Source organism: Brienomyrus brachyistius, unplaced genomic scaffold (assembly GCF_023856365.1).
Source record: "Brienomyrus brachyistius isolate T26 unplaced genomic scaffold, BBRACH_0.4 scaffold227, whole genome shotgun sequence".
NCBI lineage: Eukaryota > Metazoa > Chordata > Actinopteri > Osteoglossiformes > Mormyridae > Brienomyrus > Brienomyrus brachyistius.
In genome coordinates, this window is record NW_026042502.1 from 199,935 (window position 1) to 211,737 (window position 11,803).

The window sequence follows — 11,803 nt, forward strand, 5'->3', positions numbered from 1 at the left end:
CATCATCCAGTCATTTGGTGGGGTGTAGTATTGTAAGCTTCTCTGCTGGAGGAAGTGTGTGAAGCAAATTGTGCAAAAAAAATATTAAAGCAACACCAGGGAGGTTTACATCTAGATCCTTAAAATGATCGACCTGCAATTCCACCTTGAAAATCCAATTACCATATAAAGGATACAAGATGTAAAGATGACAAATGACATGGCACACATTTGTTGTTTAGACTGTTGTGTCAGGTTAATTGAAAGCTGAAGGATCTTAGTGTTTACTAGTCTAAGTAACAGAATGTCTAAACACTGTGCTTGCCTTTATGGGTTTTTAAGCAGAACATATAGGTATAGAAACATATTAACATTACGTTTCACGATTCACTGACTGGAGAATAGGAGAATATACACATCAATATTACTACTTAAGTTAACTAACCCTAATCCCAACCCCTATTGGCACGGAGCCCGCCAGGGTTCAGGTGAGATATAAATCTGTAATCTGTATCAATGGTTTTGCTATCCATACCCACCCTATTAATGTTAGCTTCCCAGGGTTTCTTGTTAGACAAGCTCTGTGTCTCTCTATACCCCCATTTACTGCACGACTGATTGTCCATTTATAAAGAATCAAATAGGGTGAAGATGGTTTTAGTTTACAATTACTCTGGAAGGTGACCAGATTAAAAAAAACTAAATACCATGCCTACGTGTATGTAATCTCCATCACAGTCCCCATTTTCCCCATAATCCTCGTTTTGATAGTGCCAATTTGTGTAATGTGAGTTTTTTTTTTTTTTTAAAAACTGTTATAGAAGAACATACTGGATGCCACATGTGTACAATTACCCCTTTCTAATTAGTGGGGTCCGTTGTGTCAGCTACAGCCTTTACTAACATACACATAAGTATACAGTCTTACAGCACTTTTGTTTTCCTTTTGTATTTAATGGTTTTCCATTTAGGGGGCAGCATGGTGGTGCAGTGGTTAGCACTGTTGCCTCACACCTCTAGGGCCCGGGTTCGAGTCTCCACCTGGGTCACATGTGTGTGGAGTTTGCATGTTCTACCCATGTCATCGTGGGGTTTCCTCCGGGTACTCTGGTTTCCCCCACAGTCCAAAAACATGCTGAGGCTAATTGGAGTTGCTAAATTGCCCATAGGAGTGTATGCGTGAGTGAATAGTGTGTGAGTGTGCCCTGCGATGGGCTGGCCCGCCATCCTGAGTTGTTCCCTGTCTCGTGCCCATTGCTTCCGGGATAGGCTCCAGACCCCCCGCGATCCAGTAGGATAAGCGGTTTGGAAAATGGATGGATGGATGGATGGACAGTTTTCCATTTGAGGAATTAGCAAAAAACTGCAGTGCATGATGGGTAGGATCTAAAGGCTGCCTAACGCCCTTAATTTGTTTGCAATTTCGCCAGGTAGGCTACCTTCTTTAAACTGCGTTTTGCTAGACTACACATTTCGAGATGTTTTATTGTAGTCTTGGTAAATATATATATATAGTTTAGCCTAACCCAGCCACTTAAGGGAGCAAGCCAGCTCAGGTAGGTGCCAGTCCCAAGCCCGGATTAATGGAGAGGGTTGGCGTCAAGAAATAAAGAGAAATAAAGACAACTAATACTCCTAGTTTGCGAGATCTGACTGCAATGGCAGCACTGCTACAAGGGTGTGGATAAATCTATACAAATATCACCTGCATGCACATTACTTCTTTTACAATAACCAACTCCTGATCCATACTGTTAGTCGTGAAAAAAAAAACTATCGTGTACATAGAGGCCCTGTGTAAAAAGATAACTGCCAAGGAAAAGATCAAAAACATTTATTTCAAGGATACAAAGTTTTTATGGTCATGTACAGTGTACAGTGCAATTCTTATTTGATTAACTTGAATGTCTCCACAGACTAGACGATTAAACAAATAAAGCAGCGCAACATTACAATAACTAATAACAAATAAACAAAGCTCACGAGTACTATTACAGTATTTATATCATTTATTTAAACTTAATTTTACCAGGTAAATTAACTACAAAGCAGTTACCACTGCTTTACCTGCTTCTCGGGAGAAATAGCAGATATACGTCATGTATGTGACTAAATTCTTAAGCCAATAAGGGCAAAGTTGTGTCGTAATGGAGGCGGATCCAGTTTGTGCAGCCGGTTAAAGACACTACGGGCATGTAAATGGAGAACGAAATTATAGTTATACCGAATCTCCTACACACAATACCAAGGTTACCAACTTTGGTCAGCTGACCGGAGTGAGACGTTCAATTCCCGTAAGATTTCTTTGCGCCAGCCTGAGAGTCTGAAAACACGTCACACCAGATGCATGAGAGATGGAAACCTGGGATATTCAGTCGAATCAGATCAAATATGATGCTAAGTTAGTACTAAGTTAAAATATGTTCCGGACTTGTAACATGCACCCATGATTTGGAACAGTCAGCAGGCTGTCTCTGGCCACGCCCCCTACACTCGGTCCGGCCCCTGGCTTTTCCTGAATTCTGATTCCTTTAGATAAACATTGACTTCATTGATATTGTTATTGATTTATCGACAGACCATCATACTTTTTAGACGTTATAATAACAACACTCTATTGATCCCCAAAGAGAGAAATTCTCTCCTTGCCTGCCCCCTCTTACTGTCCATGATACACAAGCACATATGTAGAAAAACGTCAGCTTGGAAGCCAAGGCTGGACTTAACCTACTCTATTCTGGTATTCTGTTCTCCCAAGTAAGGCATCCCAAGTTCGAATCCAACTTCCGACAAAAGTTCTTCAATCGCTACAGCACAATTTGAGCCACTGATCGGCTTTAATTGCTTTGTTTTATTTTTGCGTTTCAGGCAAAACTACATAACACTTAAAGACACTACGGGCATGTAAATGGAGAACGAAATTATAGTTATAGCGAATCTCCTACACACAATACCAAGGTTACCAACTTTGGTCAGCTGGCCGGAGTGAGACGTTTCTCAGGCGCCAGCCTGAGAGTCTGAAAACACGTCACACCAGATGCATGAGAGATGGAAACCTGGGATATTCAGTCGAATCAGATCAAATATGATGCTAAGTTAGTACTAAGTTAAAATATGTTCCGCACTTGTAACATGCACCCATGATTTGGAACAGCAGCATACCTGTCAAGGTTTGGATTTGAAAATAAAGGAAATTTTCCGGCACCCGCCGTGAGCCATCCCACCACCGCAACCAGGCTCCAGTATCCCTTACATTTTAAGACAGGAAATATAAAATAATATAAATTATATAAAATATAATATAAATATAAATATATAAAATATATAAAATATATAAAATATATTTTTGGCCACAACCGGGATTCGAACCCCGGTCTCCCGTGTGAAAGGCGGCGATCTTACCACTACACTATCCAGCAACTATATAATATAAGGGAGATTTACGGGAAAATACTAATACGGGAGGACGGCGGGAAAGAGAAGTAAAATACGGTAGTTTCCCGGCCAAAACGGGAGACTTGACAGCCTGAGATGGCTGTCTCTGGCCACGCCCCCTACAGTCGGTCCGGCCCCTGGCTTTTCCAGCGTGTTCGCGAAAACGACTTCATTTATTTTCTTATTGATTTATCGACAGACCATCATACTTTTTAGACGTTATAATAACAACACTCTATTGATCCCCAAAGAGAGAAATTCTCTCCTTGCCTGCCCCCTCTTACTGTCCATGATACACAAGCACATATGTAGAAAAACGTCAGCTTGGAAGCCAAGGCTGGACTTAACCTACTCTATTCTGGTATTCTGTTCTCCCAAGTAAGGCGTGGGTTCGAATCCAACTTCCGACAAAAGTTCTTCAATCGCTACAGCACAATTTGAGCCACTTACGGCTTTAATTGCTTTGTTTTATTTTTGCGTTTCAGGCAAAACTACATAACACTTAAAGACACTACGGGCATGTAAATGGAGAACGAAATTATAGTTATACCGAATCTCCTACACACAATACCAAGGTTACCAACTATACTAACTATATATGGGGCTTGGTACCCAATCTCGGAATGTGGGGATGATGATATATATATTATATAAAATATAATATAAATATAAATATATAAAATATATAAAATATATAAAATATATTTTTGGCCACAACCGGTCAACCGGATTCGAACCCCTGCGGGCGGCGAGAATAGTTTAGCTTAACTTCCCTTAACTTTTCCCATTCATTTTCAATGGTAGTGCTTAACAGTACGGATGTAATATTCTTTCGGCCACTGGTTGATGTTTTGTCGCTGTTTCGACGCCTCCAATGACGTTTTACCCTTATCACTACCGACAGTCGACACAACTGGATTTTGGAAAAGAGCAGCAGAGAGTGAGTAGTATTTCAGTAAATTTGGTGATTCACCTAAAAGAAAAACCGCCCGGTCGAACGGAAAGGACGACTTTCCAAGGTAAACTGAACAGCAATCTTATATTTTCTTAAATATTCCGATGTATTTCACATTCCAAAATCGAACTGGATGCTGTACGTTTTACGGAGCCCCTCGCGAAGCTCTCTGTGTAATGCTGAAGTAGTTATTCACTCGCTCCATAGGTAGCATTGCTTTTGAAATATTTAATAATTAATATTCAATTTTTAATGCACAATTTAAATAAAAACATGTTTGACTTTGGAAATTAAGGCGGGTACCGTTTATAAGAATTCCACTCATCGTGAGGAATCCAAAAGTATCTTTTATTAGTGGCCCGGTAAAGCAGTACATTTATTAAGCTAGACAGTGTCCATTTATGGAAAACGAGTAATTTGCAGTAAAACGAGCATACACTGGTCAAGTAGAATGAGTCTAGGCAGATGAGACAGAATAAACTGGATTACCGTTTATAAACTAACCTTATATATATAGTGTATTATACATATACTAATTCTGCACGTTCCTATATGCAAGGTACTGTGACGGTAACTTTCCTGTAAGTCATTGATATTTAACTACAACTTTTTTATGCATATTGTTTGCTGGCATTGCCGTTAACTTGGATATTAAAGAATTCCTCACATAATCGTTAAGTATTAAACCTACTAAAGTTGTTCAAACAAACCTTGTTTTAGGTTAAAGCAAGTCAGTTAGAAGCTATTACACTTACTTTGCTACCAAATGGCAAAGGTGTCAGATCACAGAATTCTTGTTTATAATTCCATGCCCTTCTGTGTTTCTTTACGCCTGTCAACTACCACCTGTCAAAAGTGAGGATGAGAATTTGGTTGGGTTTGGAGTCCGTGCTGGCAAGACCTGGAAGGATATTTGGGACAGTAGGGATGATGGGTATGAGGCTGTTATCCTCAAACAACAATGCGTACCAGGCAGCAAAATGTACCGACTACAGCAGTACCTGAGGCTGAAGCACAGCAATCTTCAGATGACACTGGAGGCTTCTGCTCCCTCAAGACCAGCACTTCCAGACACTTCTACTAATCCTCCAGGTTGGCTGACAGTTTCATATATGTGGTTCTGTGCATTGATTATGTCTTTTATTCATATCTATTTTGTTTTATAGAAATAGAGGAAGATGAGGAATTGGAGAGGATGATGCTTTGTTGGTCCCCTTCCAAAACCGAAGGCCCGATGAGTGAGAATCTCATATGCATGCACACACACAAACAGTCACTCTTCAGGATTCAGTATAAATTAAGGAATCAATATTATTTGTGGTTCATTTGTGGTTTTTTCACTTTGCTTTCAGGTTTGCAAGTTGTTGGAGTCCATGATGCTAAAGGTTCTTTCCCTTCAATTATGGAGGATAATTCTGGATGTCATGATCAGAATTTTTCATCCAAGTTCTTTATTATTCATCTTGTTTTGGCCACGTTCAGGCCCGTTTTGATGCCTGTGTTCTGTTTGTTCCATTGTTCAAGACTATGCAGCCAGAGATGACCTGGAGGGAGTTTCAAAAATCTCCTTTTTATGAGGCTGAAAAGCAGCGTTGGTCAGCGGAGAGAAAAAAGTAACACACTACCTGCTACTTCAAGAGCAGCGTTATTTGTAAAAATTGTAAATGTTTTCCATATACACTCTGTCCACTTTATTAAGAACAGCTATTTTGTGTCTGGGCTCATTTTTCACTGACAAATAATGCATGGCAACAGGTGGGTTACAATCAGATTGTAAAAATTGCCGCTGTTAGGTAGGTTTTCTTAAAGAAGTGGCAAGCATAGTTTTTTTTTAAAACAAAAAAAGTAAAGATTGTTTTATATTCTTTATAGTTCAGTATTGTTTGAATATACACTTGCAGCATTTTAACATATGGTTAATATGTTCCTTGTTTGTTCCTGATTCTCTAAGGTCATAAATTATCCCTGAGCATCTCTCAAAGTGTGGGGCAGTTACCCCAATGGCTAAATTCCCCATCGTGACCCTTTCAGATCTGTCCTATTAATCATTCCCTATCCACTGGCTAAATCTCTCTTGTCTCATCACCACCTCAACCAGTGTGGTGAGTCTAAGAAAGTGTTACGGCGTCAGTCAGGAGTTTTGGGCACACCTACCTATAGAATTGTTTCTTTGTACTATTCTTTACATTTTGTAATATTTATAAAGACATCATAACTATAAAGTAATACACATGGAATTATGCACTACTCAGAAAAGTTATTTAAAAAAAATAATTTGTTGGGGGGGACAATTCTGTTGGAACTCAGAAGGTTGCCGGTTCAAATCCCAGGGCTGGCCGAGTGATCCCACCATTGGGCCCTTGAGCAAGGCCCTTAACCCCAGCTGCTCCAGGGACTGACTGATCCTGCTTTCTACTTTATACTAGTTTAATGAGGTGGCCTCCTGGAATGCTTTTCCAGCTCTCCTGAAGGAGCCGTCTCATATATGCTGAGCACTCAGCCGATTTTCTTTAACTCTCTGGTCAGACTCCTTGAAAAACATTTCTACTGGGTTTAGCTCAAGTATCCAGGTAATATGACCCAGTCCCTTTGTAGGCAGAGTGGTGTGTCCAAATTACTGACTGGTACTGTATGTCTAACTATCTGACAGTTGTTAAAATGCTGCAGCATCACTGTTAGTATTGTCATAACAATGCTATTTTTAATTATGCTTTTTGTTTTGATTCAGGATTCAATGAGTCATTTGTTAACATGCTACAAAATGCATGCATTAACACTGCTGTTTAAGAAAATTAATCATTTCATCTATTTAATATTTGACATACACTACCGTTCAATTATATACCCTGTGACAAGACTTGATTGGGGTCAGTTTTATCCTACAAAAGGATAATGACCCAAACCAAACCTCCAAAATGTGTTAGCAATATTTAAAGAATAAGCAGTCAGACATACCAGGAGATTGATGCAGAGGACTGCCAGTTGCTGATAATAGGCCTCTATATGTAGATGTGGATAAAATTTTGTGAATTGCATGAAAATGTGTTTTTCTTTGGAAAACAAAGAAATTTGCATGTGATCCCAAACTTTTGAGCGGTAATGTATATCTTGGGGGTGGCATGGTGGTGCAGTGGTTAGCACTGTTGCCTCACACCTCTGGGACCCAGGTTTGAGTCGCCGCCTGTGTCACATGTGTGTGGAGTTTGCATGTTCTCCCCATGTCGTCGTGGGGGGTACTCCGGTTTCCCCCCACAGTCCAAAAACATGCTGAGGCTAATTGGAGTTGCTAAATTGCCCATAGGTGTGCATGTGAGAGTGAATGGTGTGTGAGTGTGCCCTGCGATGGGCTGGCCCCCCATCCTGGGTTGTTCCCTGCCTCGTGCCCATTGCTTCCGGGATAGGCTCCGGACCCCCGTGACCCAGTAGAATAAGCGGTTTGGAAAATGGATGGATGGATGGATGTATATCTTATCATACCCCTGAGTATGAGAACCTGAGTACTTGTCTCTTTCTGTGTAAATAGACTCAATAAACAATACATTTTATTCATAACTGTCTATGTCTGTTTAATTACCACAGCGACATAAATAAATAAATAAATAAAATTGTAACCATAGTTTTAAGCTGTTTATTAAATACATCAATATCAAGAAAACGAAGAATAATGGATGAATGTGATTACAAGAAATGGAGAAATTTGTTCATGCTTTTTTGAAAACATGCCTCAAAATGATTAGCATTTCAATCTAACTTGAAATGTATCAGAAAAAAAATCATTAACGGAGATTTTGCAGCGCCGGGGAGGGTCTCTTCGCTTCGCAAAAAAAATCCTTCAATTTCATTGGCTGCCACTGTGTTATGGCTATACGCGACCGGCCCCGCTGGGTCTCCCGTGTGAAAGGCGGCGATCTTACCACTACACTATCCAGCAACTATATAATATAAGGGAGATTTACGGGAAAATACTAATACGGGAGGACGGCGGGAAAGAGAAGTAAAATACGGTAGTTTCCCGGCCAAAACGGGAGACTTGACAGCCTGAGATGGCTGTCTCTGGCCACGCCCCCTACAGTCGGTCCGGCCCCTGGCTTTTCCAGCGTGTTCGCGAAAACGACTTCATTATTTATCTGATTGATTTATCGACAGACCATCATACTTTTTAGACGTTATAATAACAACACTCTATTGATCCCCCTCTTACTGTCCATGATACACAATGACGAGACACATGTTCACTAATGACGAGAACTATTCTATTTTTCATGCCGGGTCCTTCAAATCTTACATTTACAAATCTTGTTCTTGTTCTCTGCTTTCTCGTTCCCGTAGATATATATTATTATACGGAGATTTACGGAGTCTTCAAAGACGGTCCGGCTCCAGCTCAAGGATCACTGTTGCTGTGGTGTAGATCAGCTGATCTGTTTCCAGCTTAGCTTATTTCTTATTTCTCAGGTCAGCTGCTCTTGTATTCAGCCTACTAATATATATGGGGCTTGGTACCCAATCTCGGAATGTGGGGATGATGATATATATATTATATAAAATATAATATAAATATAAATATAAATATATAAAATATATAAAATATATTTTTGGCCACAACCGGGATTCGAACCCGTCTCCCGTGTGAAAGGCGGCGATCTTACCACTACACTATCCAGCAACTATATAATATAAGGGAAAATACGGGAAAATACTAATACGGGAGGACGGCGGGAAAGAGAAGTAAAATACGGTAGTTTCCCGGCCAAAACGGGAGACTTGACAGCCTGAGATGGCTTTTCCAGCGAAAACGACTTCATTATTTATCTGATTGATTTATCGACAGACCATCATACTTTTTAGACGTTATAATAACAACACTCTATTGATCCCCCTCTTACTGTCCATGATACACAATGACGAGACACATGTTCACTAATGACGAGAACTATTCTATTTTTCATGCCGGGTCCTTCAAATCTTACTGTTGCTGTGGTGTAGATCAGCTGATCTGTCTTCTACGTACATCTTCTAGTAGACCTTCTGAGGGTACTTCACGCATTCTTGGTCGGAGGGTCCAGGTTTCCAGCTTAGCTTATTTCTTATTTCTCAGGTCAGCTGCTCTTGTATTCAGCCTACTAATATATATGGGGCTTGGTACCCAATCTCGGAATGTGGGGATGATGATATCTCCCCCCTGACCTGTCGTCCTGGCTCCCCCTTGTCGTAGCAATCGTGTTGTACCTCATCAATCTCTAGTTGTGATAGCAGTTGTTTCTGGCCACAACCGGGATTCGAACCCCGGTCTCCCGTGTGAAAGGCGGCGATCTTACCACTACACTATCCAGCAACTATATAATACAATATATAAAAAATATAATATAAATATAATATAAATATATAAAATATATAAAATATATTTTTGGCCACAACCGGGATTCGAACCCCGGTCTCCCGTGTGAAAGGCGGCGATCTTACCACTACACTATCCAGCAACTATATAGTATAAGGGAGATTTACGGGAAAATACTAATACGGGAGGACGGCGGGAAAGAGAAGTAAAATACGGTAGTTTCCCGGCCAAAACGGGAGACTTGACAGCCTGAGATGGCTGTCTCTGGCCACGCCCCCTACAGTCGGTCCGGCCCCTGGCTTTTCCAGCGTGTTCGCGAAAACGACTTCATTTATTTTCTTATTGATTTATCGACAGACCATCATACTTTTTAGACGTTATAATAACAACACTCTATTGATCCCCAAAGAGAGAAATTCTCTCCTTGCCTGCCCCCTCTTACTGTCCATGATACACAAGCACATATGTAGAAAAACGTCAGCTTGGAAGCCAAGGCTGGACTTAACCTACTCTATTCTGGTATTCTGTTCTCCCAAGTAAGGCGTGGGTTCGAATCCAACTTCCGACAAAAGTTCTTCAATCGCTACAGCACAATTTGAGCCACTTACGGCTTTAATTGCTTTGTTTTATTTTTGCGTTTCAGGCAAAACTACATAACACTTAAAGACACTACGGGCATGTAAATGGAGAACGAAATTATAGTTATACCGAATCTCCTACACACAATACCAAGGTTACCAACTTTGGTCAGCTGGCCGGAGTGAGACGTTCAATTCCCGTAAGATTTCTTTGCGCCAGCCTGAGAGTCTGAAAACACGTCACACCAGATGCATGAGAGATGGAAACCTGGGATATTCAGTCGAATCAGATCAAATATGATGCTAAGTTAGTACTAAGTTAAAATATGTTCCGCACTTGTAACATGCACCCATGATTTGGAACAGCAGCATACCTGTCAAGGTTTGGATTTGAAAATAAAGGAAATTTTCCGGCACCCGCCGTGAGCCATCCCACCACCGCAACCAGGCTCCAGTATCAACAACAACAAACAAACAAATTTATTTTTATATAGCGCATTATCACAACATTACATTGTCTCAAAGCGCTTTACAGTATCCTCACCCAAAGCCCCCAGTGAGTAAGCCATAGGCGACAGTGGCAAGGAAAAACTCCCTAGAAGGAAGAAACCTTGAGAGGGACCAGACTCAAAGGGGAAGCCCATCCTCCAGGGGCCGGCAGGGATAGTCAAATAGAGAGAGGAGAGCAAGGAAGATAAGCCAATGCCGAAGCCGAGTCTTCTTCCAATTGCCAGGCAACCAGAGGTAAGGCAGCGGGTCATACATGGAAGATCAGAACGGCGAGCTGGATGCAGGGACGTCACTGGTGGTGGTCGGGTGTGCTGGATATCTTGATAGATTGAGGTCTCCAGGCATCACCCCCAGGAGGAGTAGGGGAAATAAAATGTACAATTAGGCATAGTAGAGGAGGCTATTGGCAGTGCTAAAAGCTAGGTGAGTACAATATGAAGTGCAATCTGCAAGCTCCGGCAGATATGGCTATGGCAGCATCAGTAGGAGGGAGAGGCAAGTGGGAATGCCGGCATGGGGAGTCCCTGAAATGTCAGCACTCCAGTTCCACAAGAGATTGCAAAGCTAGAGTGACAGCACTGACAATCCAGTTCATCCAAAGCCAATGGCACCGATCCCCACCCAGCTCTACACCTCACACTACAGGTCTGCCTGGGAGTGAAGAGTTAGCTAGGGCTAGAACTAGTGTCCCTATACGCTAAACTAAACAGGTGTGTTTTTAGTCTGGACTTGAGTTTTTAGTCTGGACAGAGCACGTTACTGACACACACATCTTCTTCGCAATGTTGCACACCTCTTTAAAATTTGCCTTTGTGATCTCCGATTGCCTCAATCGGACATCATTAGTGCCGACGTGGATAACTATCTGAGAGTATTTACGTTTACTTTTAGCCAGCACTTTTAAATTTGCCGAGATGTCGGTCGCTCTGGCACCCGGGAGACAATTTACAATGGTCGCTGGAGTCGCTACTCTCACGTTTCTTAGAATAGAATCACCAATTATTAGAG